Raw genomic sequence first — 20,777 nt, forward strand, 5'->3', positions numbered from 1 at the left:
GGTGAAGGGAACATAGGGAGTAATTCAGACCTGATTGCTGCTGTGCGTCTTCGCACAGCGTGCAGTCAGATCTGAATTGTGCATATGTATGCAGTGCAATGCGCAGGCACGACGGACCGCAGCAATGGGGATCGCTGGTCAGCATCGGGATGGTGCAGTATATCCGATTGCATGGTCATTCGCAAGGTTATTGACAGGAGGAGGCTGTTTGTGGGTTGCAACTGACCAATTCCAGGGCAACTGACCGTTTCCAGGCAGTGTCCGTACAAATGCAGGCATGTCAAAGCATTTTCAGGGAGGGTGTCTGACATCAGCTCCGGCCCCGATCAGCAAAAAGCAATCACAGCGGCTGAGCAAGTCCTGGGCTAAGCAGAGCCTGCACAAAATCAGTTTGTGCAGCTCTTCTACACATCCGAACGCACACTTGCACAGCGAATTCACCCACCCCCTGTAGGCGGCGACTATCTGGTCGCAGGGCAGTAAAAAATGCAGCCCTGCGATCAGGTCTGAATTACCCCCATAGGTAAGTAATGATGCTTCAGCATATTGTTAAACTTGCAACCAGAATCTCCTAACTAATGGGCACAACCAAAGACAGTGATAAAGATCTGCATTGGATTCCCCACATCTATAGCAGGCATGGGTAAGAGATTGTCCCATGAGGAAACTCCTATGTGGTGACTGATAAACTCTGTGAAAAATGTCTAAAAACATTTCTGTATATATTGAAGAGGGCAAGATTCTGCATGAAGTTGAAAGAGCAGCAAGACAATCTTTGATTTCATAATTAGGAAATTTAGACAACCAATGTGCCAGCCCTTTAGTTGAAGCTGAATAATCTAAGTTGATTCTGAAATGTTGATAATAATGGGAAATAGCTTTTTTCAACATATCAGGTTTAGTTAGAAGGGCATATTCTGGATTTTCCCAGTCATTGTCCGAGAACATCCGTATCATAGATGTAGTATAATGTTTGGCTTGCATCAAATTACCCCCCCCCCCCCCAATAATTCCCTCTCCAGAGAGGTATTAGCATAGTTGTCACATCCAGAGAGCCAATCGGATACCTAAACATCGCTGCATTATTACAATGCTGTATATCGGGGGACCCCACCCCTCTATTCCACTTAGGCTGTTGTAATTTAATCAAGCTGATCTTTGGCCTTTTACCATGCCAGATAAAATGTCTAAAAAGTGTATAAAGACGTTGCATATCTTTTTGCGAGATAAATAGGGGGAGGGCCTGAATGAGATAATTAGTCTCGGGAAAGAAATCATTTTGATTAGATTTAATCCTATGTATGACATGGGAAGGTTTTTCCAGCTTTCAAACTCATCTGAGATCCGCTTAATGATGAGTGTGTAATTAAATGTATATAAGTTAGATAGCTGACAAGGAATTTTGACTCCTAAACATGTGAAGTTGTCTCTAGCCCATTTCAGTGGAGTATCTCCAAGGATCCGATTCTGAAATGTCCCATTTCCCAGGGAAGGAGCTACAGATTTACCACAAATCCTGATACGTCAAAGCATCTCAATACTTCAAAAATATGGGTTAGAGATTCAGTGTGGTTAGAAATATAAAGAAGTACATCATCCGCAAATACTGTTAGTTTAACCACCCTTCATCCCACAGATATGCCTTTATAAGTTTTGTCTGCTTCTAGGATGCGGAATTAGGGGATCAATAGCAAGATTAAATAGTATGGGTGATAGCGGACATCCCTAACAAGTAGAGATGAGCGGGTTCCCCACACATCTCTTCTAACAAGTGCCATTAATCATTATATTTGTAATAGGGGATGGATACAGGTATTAATGTTTATAAAAACGTACCGAAGAATCTTTTTTGCAGAACCTAAAAAAGATGAGGCCATAAGACTGTGTCAAAGTCCCTAGCTGTGCCAAGTAAGATATTGTTGTATGATTTTGACCTAGAGGATGCTGCTACCGCAGCAAGTGCTGCTCTAACCACCCGAGCTGAGTGTCGGCTGTGTACGAACCCTACTTGATGTGGAGTGAGTAGGTCAGGTAGAATGTTTTGTAACCTATCCGCCATTATCTTCGCCAAAAGCTTAACTTTAGTATCAGTAGACTGATCGGTCTTTAAGAATTTAGTAATGTCACATCCCTTTGGGGCTTAGGAAGTAATACAGTGGTAGCATTTGTGAAATGAGGGAAAGGGGTATGATTATACACCAAACAGTTAAACAGATCTACCAGAGCTGGAGCTACCGGCTGTTGCAGTAATTTATAATATTCATTAGATAGCCCTTCTGGGCCAGGAGATATACCCAAGTGTAGATGAGAAATCACAGAAACTATTTCAGTAATAGTGATTGAACTACTAAGCAGTTCTCGTTTGGCTGGTGAGTCATACCACCCCCATGTTGTAATCCTCCCCCCACCCGCAAAGTGCCTTTTACTTCTCCCTCAAACTGATAGTTTCCCCCCAGACTTACATAATCCCCCATATTGTCAGACACTCCACCATCCTGCCATACATAGCCCCCATACTGCCATACTTCCCCATTCCCAAACAAACTGCTTCCTTTTCCTTCCCCACCACACACACAGTTAGTGGCTGTTTTATATGACTCCCTTCTGCTAGTGTTGTAATGCGCTGCAGCCCTGGGTTGGCTAATATAGAATATATATTAATGTAAAAAAAACAAAAAAACATGTTCATTCAGTATGCAACGCCATAGAAAGCTCTGGTGGAGCATTTCAGATGGAGGTGTCTCTCCAAAAGCATTGGGGGCCCCATCAATGTTTTGTAATAGGGGACCATAAAAGTCTAGTTAGCACCCTGGCTCCTTTAATTACATGGTGTATTGCAGGGGAAAACCTGCAAATCCAGCGGTACTTATACGCGCATGCTGGCGGGATATCTGAGTACCCAGAAACCCCCCTGCCAGCCGATCCATTGCTGTGCTGGCACAATTTATTTATTTATTTTCACGGCGCTCCAAATAGCTGTGGCAGTGAGTGAGCTACCGCACATGAACGGCCAGAGCCGGATTAAGACCATGGGGGCCCGGGGCACTTAAGACAGTGGGGCCCCTAATAAAGAGGAGGCAGATGAAAAAAAAAAAATTATATATATATATATATATATATATATACATACATACATACAGCTATCAGTAGGCTCATGGTATCTGATCTAAGACTTGCTGACCCTAGCTGATTGAATAATAGCTGCTAAATGTTGTCTTATTATGCACCAGGTCCTCTGTAAAAAGGAACCTTACATCAGGTTATACTGACATTGGTGTTTTGCCCAGATGTTGTGAAGTGCCTATCTTGATAAAGGTCCACATATGGACCGAAACGTCGATGATTGACGGCATCACTTTTGAACCTGATTAAACTGAGTTGATTCAACAATTGGATTCATAGACTGATTTCGGCGAGAGTGCACCTTCCACTTCGGTGGTAGTTGCGGCATACATACATACAGTATATGTGTGTATATATATATATAGATAGATAGATAGATAGATAGATAGATAGATACAGGCAGCAGCTTAGTAAAATTTGCCTTCCCTGCACTCCCGTGCCCCCTGCAGCGGCAGCCGCACAGACAGGACAGCTGAGCTGAGCGACGGCTCAGCTGTCCAATGATGTATGAATGAAGCAGCCTGCCGCTCAGTCATTGGTTGGGCACGCAGCTTGCAGGGGCAGGCTGCTTCGTTCATACATTATTGGACATCTGAGCCGTCGCTCCGCTCAGCTGACCTGTCTCTGCGGTCGCCGCTGCAGTGGGAACAGGAGCCGGGGAGCGCAGCACCGCAGATCGGATCGAAAGAGAGATCCAATCTGTGGTGTGGCAGGGGGCCCTTTTGTAAAGGGGTGCCCGGGGTACATACCCCCACGCCCCCCCCCCCCCCCCTTAATCCATCTCTGTGAACGGCAGCTCCTCGTGATGAAAAGCGTTGGCGTGGTAATTGGACACTGGATGTACCTACATCGCTGTTGACTTGATCCTGTGAGGTCCCGGGAGGGATCGGTTGATGAGCTGTGACCGGCGGCTGTTCCACTGGTGCTATCCGGAGGTGCCGTGTGTGTGATAACATCGTGCTGCTTATCTCTTTCTGAGATGTATGTATATGTATACTTCTTTTTATTAAATGCTCACAACTTTTACTGATATCCACGCTCCTCATTTGTTCTTTTACATATATATATATATATATATATATATATATGTGTGTGTGTGTGTACAAAGGACAGGTGACCGGCACTCCCTGATCAAAAGCTTACTTGACCAGGTGCCATCCAATAGTAATAAAGTTTCTGGAGGATAGAGAACGGCACTCACAGGTCTTCATACTCACATACGCTGATTCAATAGTCTGTACGACTTTGTAGCAGGTCAACGTTACATTTTAATCAAAATTTGGTCATGACATAAAAACAAATAGACAAAATCTCAGATTATATAACAGAAAAAAAGAACCTCCACCACGACCATCCCCACGCTTAGCCTCCACACCGGCAAGGGTTGATGATGTCACAAACCCGCGTCGTGCGCCCATCTGCGCCGATGTCATAGAAACCCGCCAGGTATGCAGCGCTGTGCTAAAGACTAAAAGACAATAATTATACACCAAGCGTTTACTGTTTAAAAACCACAAGATGGCAGCAGAGAGTGATCACTAACAACTTATTTGTTATACAGGTTGAGTATCCCATATCCAAATATTCCGAAATACGGAATATTCCAAAATACGGACTTTTTTGAGTGAGACTGAGATAGTGAACCTTTGTTTTCTGATGACTCAATGTACTCAAACCTTGTTTAATACACAAAATAATTAAAAATATTGTATTAAATGACCTTCAGGCTGTGTGTATAAGGTGTATATGAAACATAAATGCATTCTGTGCTTAGACTTGGGTCCCATCGCCATGATATCTCATTATGGTATGCAATTATTCCAAAATACGGAATAATCCGATATCCAAAATACCTCTGGTCCCAAGCATTTTGGATAAGGGATACTCAACCTGTATAAAGAAAATATACTCCAGTAGATTAAGGGGGTCATTCCGATCTGATCGCACGCTGCCATTTTTCGCAGCGCAGCGATCAGGTCACTACTGCGCATGCGTATGCACCGCAATGCGTAGGCGCGTCGTACGGTTACAAAGCGGATCGTTGCTGGGCGATGGGTTTAACGAATAATCCATTCGCACAGCCGATTGCAAGAAGATTGACAGGAAGAAGGCATTCATGGGTGTCAACTGACCGTTTTCAGGGAGTGGTTGGAAAAACACAGGCGTGTCCAAGCCGGCAGGGCCGAAACTAGGATTTTTGGCACCCGGGGCAAGGAGGTAATTTAGTGCGCCCCCTACAAAAAAATAAAAATAAATTTAAATTAAATAAATAAAAATCTAAAAATAAAGTAATAAATAAAAATAAATAAATAAAATAAATACAAAATGAATAAAAAGTAAAATAAAATAAAAACGAACAAAATAAAAATAAAAATAAAAGAAATTAAAAATGTAATACTAAAAATAAAACAAAATAAAAAATTATATATGTGTGTGTATATATATATATATATATATAAATATACATACATATATATATATATATATATATATACATACATACACACACACACACTGTATATATATATATATATATATACTGTATATATACACATACTGTATACTATATATACATATATTATAAAGCCTCCTGCCCAGCCTCCCTCCCCCCTTCACAATGCCCACTTGCCTTAGCCCAAAGTGGGGGGTGCGATTACCTTTTGCTGGCTCTGTACCCTCCCAGCTTCCCTCCGGAGGTGCAGTCAAGCAGTCAGGCAGCCGGGCAGGAGAGTGTGTGGAGGCACTGCCAGGCGGGAGGGCAGAGGGAGGCTATGGAGTCCGGTGGTTGCACACTCAAAGAGAGATGGAGACTTTGCAGCAGCGGCTGGACCATGTCGTGACGGTGTAATATGCGGCTGCAGGAGGTGATCGCGGTGGGCAGGTGGGGAGGAGCAACTGGGTGAGGGACCTGGGAAGAGTTCTCCGCGCCTCCTTAAGGTCCGGCACCTGGGGCATGTGACCCCTTAGCACCCCCCTGGTTACGGCCGTGCCAAGCGTTTGCAGGGCAGGTGTCCGACGTCAATTCCGGTACCGGACAGGCTGAAGTGATCGCATCAGCTGTGTAAGTTCAGACCTACTCAGAAACTGCACAAACTATTTTTGTAGTGCTCGGCTGCACAGGCATTAGCACACTTGCAATGCTAAAATACACTACCCTGTGGTGGCAACTATTCATTTGTACGGCTGCAAAAAGTAGCTAACGAGCGATCAACTCTGAATGACCCCCTAAGTGCAGAAATAACACACTGATAAGTCCTGTAAAGATAAATATCAGCACATTATTAGAACAATTTAGCAACATAACAATAGTATAAATGAAGATGCCCTATTACTATAGCGAAAAATATATTTTATAGAAAACATCCAAAGATAATTGTCTCATTTAGTCCAAATGGTGGCACTGTGCGTAATTAGAATATCCACCGAGCCTCCATACGTAATAATTGTGTCCCATGATCGCCTCCTCGGATATTTTGGGGGACATGGTCAATGATTTTATGACGCATGCTTGCCAAAGGGTGTTTTGCTTCCCTAAAGTGGCGAGCAACCGGTTGTTCTTGTACTTTGTCATCAAGTGATGCACGAATCGCCTGTCGGGTGAGAGCCATGCGTTCTCTGAATTGTCTGATCATTTTACCAATATATATTTCTCCGCAAGGACACTTAATGTAATAAATGACATAAGAACTGAGACAGGAGAGAACATGTTTGATTTTAATCTTCACACCAGATTGAGAATGTGTAAATGTGGGACCATTCCATAAAGCTGCAAGTAGTGCATCCTAAACATTTGCAGCAGCCTGGTTGACGCAATAGAAAGTTTGATGGATGCACTGTATCCAACCAATATCATTACGAACTAGAATTTCCTACAAATTCCTATTTCTTTTATAACTTGGCATTCATTTTGAATTTTTAAACATTTTTAGGCCAGGATCACCCGTTATGAGAACCGAGCGAAATAACTGTGGCGGGAAAGAACGTCAGTTTCACCAATCTGTGTGCAATTGGTTATTTGAGGTGCACTCCCCTCCTGACTAGTAGTTAGCTGTACCACCCCGATGGGGGGCAGTATCACAACCTGGAAGGTGGGTAGTTCAGCGAGTCTGAGTTGATACCTTCTTGTTTGATTGTACTGTTGGTTATATGGGCACACTGGGCGATCTACCCGTGCAATGCTTGTTTATGGTATGCACCAATGGCACACCTCAGCCAATAGAACGTTTATTATCGGCTATAGTTTTTTGTTTTTTTCCCGTTTTCATGTTGTTATAACTATATGGGTGATACTGTTGAACAAAAGGTACTTTGTGGGATTGAGCATCATTATGTTTAGACCCAGTAAGGGAATAAATTCTAGATATTGCTAACACCTGTTGTTTAATGGTCTTCAGCCGTGTCACACTTTCTTCCCCCTATCTTCCTTCATAGGTGTTCCCCCGGTCCCCGCAGCGCATTGAAGCCCTGCAATGCCTACGGTAACAGGGCTCCTCTGACATCAAAGACAGAGACACGGAGGGACACTGTGGCTTTATCTCTGTCAGCGTAGCAGTGCACCCACTCTCACCCATTTTTCGCTCCTATGATGAGGATGGGCAGCAGATGGAGGTGACTGCGAATTATGCTGTACTATTCTTTACAATTTCTTACCAGCTTTTAACAATAATAACTGAACAAGCTGTATATAATAACTGAACAAGCTGTATATACTTCCAATATAGGTGCACCTATGGTTCTACTTTGTCAACAAAAACAAGATTGATCATACTAGGTGAGACGGTGAAGAGAAAGGAGACAATTTGTGTGTGATCATTTCACTAAATATGGGTACCCATAATTGCAAATGACTTTGTCCTCACCAGAAAATGGGGAAACATGTAATGGATATTCATAAATGAGAAAACTAATGCCTCCAACATATGATACATGACATCTATAGATTTTACGATCAGATGTGAAGACAATTTAGGGGCCGAATAAGCTCACGTGATTAAATATGCAACTGACACCTGTGATTAATTGGTGATATATATGTTCAAACGTATCGTTATTCTTGTGAACATGCCCCTCCGTGGGTAACAATTACAATCGATGTGAAAGTGATATCCAATGTTTTCTGTATGCACAAATAGATATGTCTGTTAAGCTCCTGTGAGGACAAACTGTGAGGTTGTTGAGGTATAACTCATATTCATAGGGAAATAACAATGGAGAGAAATTGTGCCTGGATTATTTTTCAGCAGCATTGTAGATGTGATTTATTGGTTACAAATACCACATACAATATACAGGTTGAGTATCCCATATCCAAAATTCTTGGGACCAGAAGTATTTTGGATATCGGATTTTTCTGTATTTTGCAATAATTGCATACCATAATGAGATATCATGGCGATGGGACCTAAATCTAAGCACAGAATGCATTTATGTTACATATACACCTTATACATACAGCCTGAAGGTCATTTAATACAATATTTTTAATAACTGTGTAGTAAACAAAGTTTGTGTACATTGAGCCATCAGAAAACAAAGGTTTCACTATTTGAGTCTCCCTCAAAAAAATCTGTATTTCGGGACATTCCGCATTTCGGAATATCTGAATATGGGATACTCAACCTGTATAACATTCTAAGTGGCAATATAGAACCTGTAAAGGTATAAGGGTTATTCACAAACCAACCTGAATGGGAGCGCTTTAAGCCTAATCTAATTTTATGTGCATGCATAGGCAATAAATGCAAAGGATGTGAAAATTATACCAAATGCGTTTTGTGGACAATATGCATAAATTGTTATGTCTGCTAAGCTCCCATGAAGATAAATCTGAGGCTTGTTAAGGTGTAATCCACATTTATAAGAAATCAATTATGGAGTGAAACCATGCCAGTAAGAATATCATCGCTTTAGGTTGCTGAGGAAGAGATACAACCACCTTGTAACAGTGTTGCAGAAGTGATTCAGTGGCTACAAATAGCAGCCACTTAACAGTCCAAGCAGCATTGCAGAACTCATAGAGCAGTGATTTTCAACTTTTTTTTAGTCACGGCACACCGAATAATATTTTAAAATTCCCAGGGCACACCATCAGTTCCCCACAGAAAAAAAACAAAAAACACACATTGGCCCTCACAGTAAAGAAAAATCCACACATACATTGGCCTACACAGTTGCTCCCCACATAAATCATGTTGCTCACACATAAATCAATCACATTTCTCCCCACATAAATCGTATTGCTCCCCACATTAATTATTCACATTGTTCCCCCCCTAAATCCATATAAATCCTTATTCTCCCCACATAAATCTTATTGTTCCCCACAGGAGAAATAAAATAACAAATATTAGCCCCTACCGGTCAGCTGTCCTCCTCCCTGTCCCTCGGTTGCGGGCGTTCATAGTGGAGTGCTGCAAATACTGAGCAGGGGGCGGTTGGGCAGGTGTGGATGTGGGTTGGAAAGGAAAGCTGTGTATGCAGGCAGGAACTGGAAGATGTGTAAGCAGGCAAGTGGGTTGGCTGGGTGGTAGACGCGGCAGCAGTGACCTATGATATCACACCGCCGCGTCTTCAAGTCATAGGTCACGGCCGGAGCATGACTGATCCTCTAAAAAGAGCCCGGGCCAACAGTTCACTCTGAAGGTGCAGGACACTGCTCTGGCTCCGTGGCACACCTTGCAACTGGTCGCGGCACACTAGTGTGCCACGGCACACTGGTTGAAAAAGCCTGTCATAGAGGAACATTGTCTATTTGTAAATCAATACTAATGAGAGAGGGTTAATTTTGTTTCTCCTTATAAAACAAATTGGGATGAAAAATCTTTAGCATTTTATTTGGACACCACCACAGGTCCATTCAGCACAATTGGTGGATGAAATTAATCCACATGATCTTGGCTTTGACACTTAAAAATCTGATAGATTACGCATGTGAACTGTAGTATATGTCATATGGATACTTATAAATGTGGTGAGCACAGATACGTGCATATACATACATACATACATACACACGGGCATGTGATGATTAGCTCTGCCAGGAAATATTTATAGATCCTGCAATATTAAGCCACCAATTATCTGCCCTTAAGGTTGTGAGAGCATGCGATAAATGTGCCCCGCCAGGATCAGGAAATAAATTATTTCCACTCTAAAAAAGAATAAATTTTTAACTAATATAGGGGAGACAGTTACAATTGCCTTAGCGCTTTGTTGTATATATTTCTATTACTGTTCTTTTTTTCTTCCCCTTTTATATTATATAGGTAAGAAATAAAAGTTACGTTTTAATAATATACATAATTTCTCTCCAAATTCTGTTATTGTATATATGTGTGTGTGTGTGTGTGTGTGTGTGTGTGTGTGTGTGTATATATATATATATATATATCATAAAAGAGTGCTCCTAAAAGGAATTTTCTCTGGGGCTAGTCCCCACAAATCGTGTTTATGTAACGTTTTTAAAAATTCCAGGAGCACCTCCAGCCATAGCAATGAATATATAGAATTTACTACTGGATTAAAAATAGCTGGTTCTAGTAAAATGACATCATTGAATATCATGGATTAATAAGTCTGGTGCAGGATACAATTTTAGTTTTAGAAACACTCTTATACAGAGAAGAAGTCATTAGAAGTGAGGAAAGAATTTTCTTTCAAGGCCTGACCAGAAATTAGCAAAATGATGTATGTCACCTTAGTCCTGGCTGTGGGAACCGGTAATGCGTAAGGTAACCATGCTGGGACCAATATTGTGTCTGGTAACCAGGTTGGAACTGGTAGTGCATTAGGTAACCAGGCTGGAACTGGTATTGCGTCTGGTACCGGACTAGTACTGGTGATGCGTGACAGAGATATTGCACTTGAATATACATGATCCTGTTGGACCAGGAAGTCATCTGAAGATACAACATTGTACTGGCAACTAGCCAGTACTCCAGAAAGGCTTTAAATAGGTTTTGCTGGCCCCTGATTGGCTTCCAGAAAATATGAACCTAAGAAGCATTTTCATCAGAGGCGCTGCGGCCAGCTGGTTAATTCTAATACAGCAGCGGTGGGACTTCAGAGAGGAAGGCTGTTGGCGTGATGTGCAGGAGGAAGCAGCAGGGACCAGACACCAGAATACAACAGCTCGAGTCGAGAGACACAGCACAGAAGTAAGTATCAAGCTTTAAAACCCTAGAGCGTGACATACTGATTACCCTGAAAATTTCCATAGAGAATCACCAATATACCTCTGCATGCCAATTTTCATGTTTTGATTTGTCGAAGTCAGAAAAATGTCTCTATGCACGTTGCCATATTTGCACCGCACACTGGTCCGTGCTGCGCATGCGTGCGCTCTCCCGTGAAGGCGCATACCCGCAATAGCGTGCACTCGCAGGCGCGGTATGCGTATTTACGGTAGAGTTTACGTAGTCGTAGCGTGCGACCCATTCGTTACAACTGTTCACAATTAATGTAGTTTATAGATCATGGTCCCTTTGATAGATTCTGAAAGTTTGGTTAAAATAGAATGTCCCTGAGCTGAGGAGTCCCTCTTTGCATCGTACGAAGGGTCTAACAGGAATCATACAGCAGTGTTTGGTACCCATCGGAAGAGTATTTAATTAGCAATATTCCGGTGTTGGTTTGGAGCGTATTAATTGCTCGTGCGAATAGTTATGGACATAAGAAGTTATGTCCATTTATTTATTATTATTTGTTCTTACTTAGTCATGCATCTGAACAGTTGGAGACAGGCATCAGTAGGTCTCAAATGTCTCTTTGACCTCAGAGATCCCCCAAACAATAGTTTGCATGTTAAGAGGGCCTCATATCTAACACCTGTGTTTACAAATGGGGCTGGATTTGTATACAGGAGAATGAGGGCTGAGATGTCATTGTCTCAACTGAAAGTGGACATCATGAATATAGAACAAAACCCAGACAGGATTCTGTTTTGTATTCGCCAAACAATAGCTTCTCACTAGACAGGAATGTGTTGGTCATCACCCATTGTGTTACATAACCAAGGCCACTGATGCAGCTGGCTCACATGCTGGGAGGGACACACACTTCCTGTGGTTGACACACCCCCACAGCTGGAATGCAGGTATGATATACCCACTGGAGATCACAGGGCTGACTGACTGACACTCAGAACTAAGCTAGCATCAAGCAGCATGGCGGCTACATCCCCAGGACAGAATTCCTTCCCAAAGGCTAAGTATAGAATCACATGGCTATAGAAGGAAATATAGACATATTGCTTTCTGGTTTAAATAGGATATTGTAACTTGGCTGTGATGATTGTTGGGTGTTAGTGTTGGTGCCCTGTGGAATATGTGATGGTAGCTGGGATCTTGTTAATCATAAATACCACCATGCAGTACTTTTGAATATGTGCTGGTAGCAATGGCAGGCTGATACTTGTGAGTACCTGGTGGTCTGGTCTTGTGATAACTCATATGCTCTGGTTATAGAGATACTGTGTTTGCTTGAAATTGTGAAAGGTGATTTAGATTGTTTGGAATTGTAAAATCAGAACATATGCATTGTTTTGAGGCTTGGACATTTTGGAATAAAATGTAGTCTAGCTTCTGCCCCATGCGGCATTGTAGGGACGATTGTGTAGCTGGGTGTTGTGTATATAGGGACAGGCAGCATGGGTAAGCTCAAGTACTTTCTAAACAAAGATTCTCAGCATTGATTAACTGCGCAGCGATTGTTCCTCACATGTGTAAGCTTCGCTGCAACCATATTGTCTTTTAATGTTATTGTGAGCCAATCTCTCTCAAATCTCTCTCTCTCTCTTGTCTTCTCATCTTCTCTTATTTCTCCTTAAACTTAACTGTATTGTATTGTAGTGTGTTTCCTGTATAGTTATCTGGTTAGGTGGTTTATGTTATACTGTAGTGTATCATTTGTACTGTGATTCCTTTTTGCAAGTATATTAGTTATAATACATAGTTAATAGGCTTTGGAACCTAAACCAGTATCTGTGTATTTTCTATAGTGTTAAGTGTTCACTTGAGCGTCGGTGACGCTCAAGCAGCTTTGTAGTTAGTCAGGTTACACAAGGTTGCACTTACACCCTGTACTCATATTAAGGTATTCAGTGTATTTCATTGGTATAAGGTTTTAACATAAAGGTATAGTGTTGTGAGCGTCTGCATCGCTGGTGACCTCCTCGTGGTCTCGAGCGTAGGCTACGCTACAGCGAATCATTCCCCTAGACATAACCAATAACGTGTCCTGTGATCACTGGGCCGTGAGCGAACGTGACGCTTGAGCGTCTCGCCTACGGCTTAGCGATCGTTACGCAGATAGCGTACCCATACGGTATTTCTTAAGCAAACAGCGTACAGTGTTCTTAGCTTCATAAAGGGTTGTTTATACGACAAAAGTATTTAGTATTGTCAATTGGGAACTCGTCCTATACTTCTCACATCTGCACTAGGTAGATCAGCAGACATTATCCCCCAGCAAAGGGTGGGAGATTGTCTCATAGTGCTGGCGGGATAAGCGTCTGCTTCGCTTAGATAAAGAGTGCTGAAGGAACCCGGTAACCGGAAGTAAGAACAAAACGCTTGTGTCTTTTTAAAACTGTTTATTTTTCTTTTGTCTTGCGTACGCACGCATATATCTGCATTTCTGTTTCATTTTCGTATATCACTATTCCTGTTTGCCAATTTTATAGTTGATAGAAAGTGCTAAAAAGAGATTTGCTGTTATTTCATAGTAGAGGTAATAGTTAAAGTATAGAACAAACACACGGTTTGTCTGAGATACAAGGCAGTCAGTGTGGATTGCGGTAGATGATCAGGGATCATTTACATTGATAAAAATATATTGTGTTACGGTGGATCTTTGCATTGCGTACACGTGTCGCTAACAAAGACTAGCGTACGCAATCCAAAGGCAGACGCACGCAGCGTTCATTACGCAACGTAGCGTCCGGTTACGCCCACGTAGCTCAAGTTGTGATAAAGTGAAGTAACGCAAAGGCGATAAGTAACGCACAGCGGTAGATAACGCGACGCGGAAAATAACGCAAGTCTATTTTTGGAGAATCTGAAATTTAGTTTAACAGATCCTGCTCCTAATTGGTAACACTGTTGGGCTAAAGACAAATTTCTGCGCAGAAATAGATATAGAAACAAAAGTGTACATGTGTTGAGTGAGTGTGTTTTGTATACAAAAGTTTATATAACTGTAAGGTGGAACCAAAAGGAAAGCCGGGTACTCGTCAAGGGACATACGTGTAAGTGACATATACGGTGGCTAGGGAGGCATCCCTGGTTAAATAATATTTGAGCATTAGAGTATAGCGGACCATAAGGTAACAAGACCAGGAGGTCATAAGGTAACAGACCAGGAGGTCATAAGGTAACAGACCAGGAGGTCATAAGGTAACAGACCAGGAGGTCATAAGGTAACAGACCAGGAGGTCATAAGGTAACAGGTAAAATAGACAAAGAGGTCCGCTATAAAAGTCCAGTGGCACAACGCCTGGGGTGTTGGTGCAGAACCCATATAGGCCATACAAGCTCTTGCTGAAGGAATCGCGGCCGGAAACATCGATTCCATTGATCTTTCAGTACATGACAAGTAGTGCTCGTGTACTGAACGATTGGACCGCACGTAATTGTGTGCAGTAGTTAGTAATCTGACCTAATACCATTAGAGTAAAGTGGTCACAAACGCTATTTGTACATTCTGACGTGATTTGTGTAATTTTTTATTTTTGGAAGGGAAGTTCGCTGGTCACTCAGGAACTATCCAACAACCGATACTTGCTGGGGAACGCGCCCCAGTAAATAAAGGTTCACAGGGGCCCTGGGTTGGGTACAGCAGCTCTGGTTACAGTGATTGCAGCACAGGCCAACGTGGGCGAGAAGTAAGTGGGGTACTTGATAAACCACCACCGCCGGCCTGCCCAAGGACATCTTGGTTTGTTTGTAAGGGTTCGCTGAAAACCTTGAGATAAAGATCCAAGGAGGAATAAGCAACGCCTGCAGATTATGGGGGCCATTTGTTCAGGTAGGGGGCGATCAACCTCGGTTCGGGTTGATTCAGAGAACCGACCAGTTGGGTCGGCACGATATGTAATGTGTGAAAAATACGGTAGTCACACAGAGGTTTTATGTGATGAATGGGAGAGAATGACTGTACAAGACAGGGACAAATTCCCAAGAATAGGTAGCTTCAGTCCAGTAGTGTTACAAAATTTAAGGAGGAGGATAAGTCTCATTGAACCAACGAAGAGACAAAATAAACATTATGAATATTTACAGTTATGGCAACAGGAAAGTGAATTACAAAAAGAGTCTATTGACTTTTCTGACTCTTATCTTGAGAGGAGAGACAGTGGCATCAGGAGAGGGGTTGATTGCGGAGAGAAAGACACAAGGGTGAACAATAAAAACGCTCTTAGCAACTGTAATATAGATTATAAGAATAAGTGTAATAAATGTAACAATGATTATTGTAATACTGTTGAATGTACAACTATTAACCTGTGCAAGCTGCACCCCATGTCAAACCTCCCTCAGGAATACAAACAAGAAAGTGAGCCCAGAACGATGTCGGCACCTCTTCCAGAAGCCATCCTACAAGACATCCAGGTGGACACGACCAAATTGGTAAAGGCAATAATCAAACCCCCTAACGGAGGGTCAGGTGAGGTCGTGTCCACAGGTACGTACAATGTTTTATATCACGCACAAACAAATGTACCCCATATTATAAGACCAAAACAAGGTGATGTAATTGAGTTTAGTCCTGTCAGGGTGATCACAGTCCCCAATGGGAAGACTGACGATCAGGGAACCATTCCCGTCAAGGACAGTGCAATGCGCCATCCCTGGTCCCGGACAGAATTGAGATCAATCATGTCTGATTACCCAGATCCTAGGAAAGATCTAACTGTATGATCAAAGATTCACAGAAGGTATATCAACTCCCTAGACAACGACATAATCATGGTATCCAAGGAATCAGGTAGGTACAGGGAAAGCGGTTGATGGTGATGAGCATCCAAGCGTTTGAGGAGGCATCAAATCAACCAAAACCCCAGGCCATTGGCACATGGAGGAACTTAAGGATTTGTGATCTGTGCAAAAGAGAAGGGCATTGTGCTAGCAACTGTAATAACCCACATAAAGTTAGACCCCCTAGACCAAGAAATGAGCAAAATTACAATACACACCATTATAATCAAGGATCACATAGGCAGGAAAGGTGATTATTAGGAATGGAGGCAAGCCTGAAGTAACGGTTAATGAAGTGGGAGGTCATTCACTAAAGACACAGGAATGACCAGGTGAAAAGTTGTAAATGTATTTGTGAAAAATGTTTTTCTCTCCCTCTCTCTATCCCCATCTCTGACTAGTAGTGGTAAGAATTCACACATTGCATACCCACTTGGTCCTTGCAGAAGTCTACCAAACCCCAGCATGACCTCCGCCACAATGTATTTCTGGCCAGATACAGACAGTGGAGTAATGCAGGTGCTGGTGGGGAGGGACTGCTCAAGGAGACCAGTAGACACATAGATATGACAGCCTAATAAGTCTGACAATGTTTTTCTAATGCTAACAATGTTTCCTTACAATGTTTAAAAATGCTTTGTTTCTCTTTTCTTATTGATGGTTATTGTCGAGTTATGTAATGTATATATGCACATGAATTGTTCTCTATCTCTTTTGTTTTTTTTTATTTTCTCTCTCTTCTCACTCATGTTTCCATGGTTTAAAGATGCTATGTCACCCCTCAGTTGGACCAATGGTAATGCCAGATTTTTGCTCCTTACAGAAAGATCGTCGGTTAGGAAGGAATATTGCATCACCAGAATGATCGTTTTTGAAGACTGAGAGACAACACCTTTGAGAGGACAGCAGAACAAGAAGAACAACAAGACGAGAGAACTTATTATCGTAACGAGTTCTCTCCCCCTCAAACTGATTTTCTTATACCCCATTTACAAATTTCTTCTTTTCTCCTCCTGTAAGATGGACTTGCCCCAAGAGACTGTGATATGGATTTTTCCCGTTAACCATGATGTTGACCAGAGCAGTCTGTTTCGGTGAGAGTACCAGTGAGGTCGAGAAAGGATCCAGAAAGGTCCTGATGACTGAGACGGAGGTGTAAATTTCCAATAGCAACCCAATCACCAAGCAAAGGCGAGTACCGGGCACGATCTAACAACCATGTTATTTGTAAACAACTGTGAAGGAATGTTAGTTCAAAAAGAAAGTTGTATCTGTAGGCTCTGTAACAAAGAAATGCCAATCCAGTTTTAATATCCATATGGACCGGCATCCATTGAGTGACTATCACTCTCTAGTGGGTAACGTGTTAAACCAAACAGATTGTTGGGTATGCTCTCAAGTACCTCAGGGTCACAGCAAATCAGGGCTAGTACCATTTCCTTTAACGTTAGGGGAGGTACTTGAGCTAAGTGGTGGGAGACCGGTGGACCGGAGGTTTAACATCTCCAGCCCTCCTAGTTTGAAGCTCCACCAATACCATGTGGATAGGTCCCTATTATGTTTTAATATCTCCAATCCCCGTAAGCCGGGAAATTGGGAAGTGTCATGGAGCAACCTTACCATGACCTTTTCACACAGAGCAGATAGAATGCCTACAGATACAGAGCTGGTACGCCACATAGCCAGTAGAGGAAAATCTTTCCGGTATCGATATACCTTAGGAAATAGGATTACTAGAGTTGGAGAGGTATCACCAGGATACTGTGCACATATCGTACAAACCGATACGTGCATTAGGCAGATGGAAGAATTAGGGTCAGGAGATTTCACCTGGAAGGTTTGTAACATGGTCATGTCCTTCTCCGTCCCTTATGTTCTCCCCGATGATGCATATTTCATATGCGGGAGAAAGGCGTACAAGTGGCTTGCCCCAAACTCTGAAGGATTGTGTTATATTGGAAAAGTATTGCCTGAAGTGATGACTGTTACACATGACAAAATGAAGGACATACACCGTGGTGCCCAAGCTCCTTATACTCACACTCATTACGAGCACCGAGTTAAAAGACAACTGTCAGAAAGGTTAGAGCATCCGGCCTCTGATCTTATCCATGAATCCACCGGGATTCAGGTTCTGGTAGCGTTAGATTTCACTCGTACCGCTCGAGGAGTGATGAATTATAGATACATTTCCGCACTCGCCAATTTGTTAGATAATATCACTGAAATGTATGATGACACGTTTAGATACACTGGAAGAGAACTTCAAGCTTACAAAACAGAACTAGTTCAGCATAGGATGGTTCTTAATTATCTTACAGCAGTAACAGGCGGATATTGTGTTACATTGGCAACACAGTACGGCATAAAGTGTTGCACGTACATCACAAATAGCACCGAGGATCCGGTAGAGGTCATAGACCAAAAGATGGACGATATTCTCCAATTGAAGTGGGAATTTCGTCGAAAACACAATCTCACCCTTGCTGCTGTAGGTAATGAGCTGACTGGTTGGGTGTCATGGTTGAACCCGCGAAATTGGTTCTCCGGTTTAGGAGACTGGGCTCAAGGAGTCATAATGGATGTTGGAAAGTTTCTACTATGTATCTTGGGTGTCGTTATATCGATTGGATTGATATTTAGATGCGGGCAGGCTTTAATGAGGTGCAAACAAAGTACAAAAGTGATGAGCTTGAGGAGCGAGGAAACTGTAATTAACCTGGATTTGATTTATGACCCAATGATAGAAACCAGAATGTGATGAAAATGCGATTATACGGTCCGTTTCTTTCACCTGTTTTTCTGCTTTTCTCCAAGATACAAAGACCCCTTGGACGAGGAAGTTGACGAGACGGTATACAGACAAGACAACAGACAAGCACCAAAGATGAAGTTTTGACAACCTATGATATGGACACTTGATGAACTTTGCCATGGATCCCCAGTTTCCCTAGTACTTTTAAACTCACGCTAGCCCAACATTTTTTGTAAATCTGATGGCTCAGACAAAGCTATTTGCTCATGCCTAAGGAGCAATACAGCGCAAAGAAGACGACTCTCAACAGATACCGAACACAACCTCAACGACAGATGTACATTTCCCTGACATAGAATATCATTGCATTCTCCATAAGTGTTCTTTATCTTCATCTCTACAACCCTCAGGTAATAACACACATAGTCGACAGGGAATACAGGCACAGATATCAGCAACCACATACCTCCCCCATTCATGTATCATCAACTAAAATGTGCATCCCCATTTTGTTACAACCATAGCTGAAATGAGCTCGGTAGAGTTTGACAGCCCATCCACAGACCCTTAGTACGGGATAAGAAGGAATTCAAATGTATACTTCGCAATACCTCGAAGCTTGATTTACCACACGTACGGCACGATGATACATGACCCTCCAAACATGGACTCATACACACATGCTTCTACTCTCTCACTAGGTCATACCCTTTTCACACCTACTCCTCTCTTCTCCCTTACCCCACCATGGAAATCAATTAACCCCTGACTTACATTTTTCTCCTTAAACGTTTTGTGGCAGTTATTATTGACTGCCAAAGGGTGGACTGTCGAAGTCAGAAAAATGTCTCTATGCACGTTGCCATATTTGCACCGCACACTGGTCCGTGCTGCGCATGCGTGCGCTCTCCCGTGAAGGCGCATACCCGCAATAGCGTGCACTCGCAGGCGCGGTATGCGTATTTACGGTAGAGTTTACGTAGTCGTAGCGTGCGACCCATTCGTTACAACTGTTCACAATTAATGTAGTTTATAGATCATGGTCCCTTTGATAGATTCTGAAAGTTTGGTTAAAATAGAATGTCCCTGAGCTGAGGAGTCCCTCTTTGCATCGTACGAAGGGTCTAACAGGAATCATAGAGCAGTGTTTGGTACCCATCGGAAGAGTATTTAATTAGCAATATTCCGGTGTTGGTTTGGAGCGTATTAATTGCTCGTGCGAATAGTTATGGACATAAGAAGTTATGTCCATTTATTTATTATTATTTGTTCTTACTTAGTCATGCATCTGAACAGTTGGAGACAGGCATCAGTAGGTCTCAAATGTCTCTTTGACCTCAGAGATCCCCCAAACAATAGTTTGCATGTTAAGAGGGCCTCATATCTACACATGCATAAGGTAAACACAGGAATAGTAATTGAAGATCAATTGTACTCCAAATCAGTATCTTTCCCGCAGACGGAGTACAATAGCCTTTAATTACACTGAGCTTTTGAGACTCAATAAGGAGGGCCAACACCTGTGTTTACAAATGGGGCTGGATTTGTATACAGGAGAATGAGGGCTGAGATGTCATTGTCTCAACTGAAAGTGGACATCATGAATATAGAACAAAACCCAGACAGGATTCTGTTTTGTATTCGCCAAACAATAGCTTCTCACTAGACAGGAATGTGTTGGTCATCACCCATTGTGATACATAACCAAGGCCACTGATGCAGCTGGCTCACATGCTGGGAGGGACACACACTTCCTGTGGTTGACACACCCCCACAGCTGGAATGCAGGTATGATATACCCACTGGAGATCACAGGGCTGACTGACTGACACTCAGAACTAAGCTAGCATCAAGCAGCATGGCGGCTACATCCCCAGGACAGAATTCCTTCCCAAAGGCTAAGTATAGAATCACATGGCTATAGA

The sequence above is a fragment of the Pseudophryne corroboree genome, chromosome 2 (genome assembly GCF_028390025.1).
Source record: "Pseudophryne corroboree isolate aPseCor3 chromosome 2, aPseCor3.hap2, whole genome shotgun sequence".
NCBI lineage: Eukaryota > Metazoa > Chordata > Amphibia > Anura > Myobatrachidae > Pseudophryne > Pseudophryne corroboree.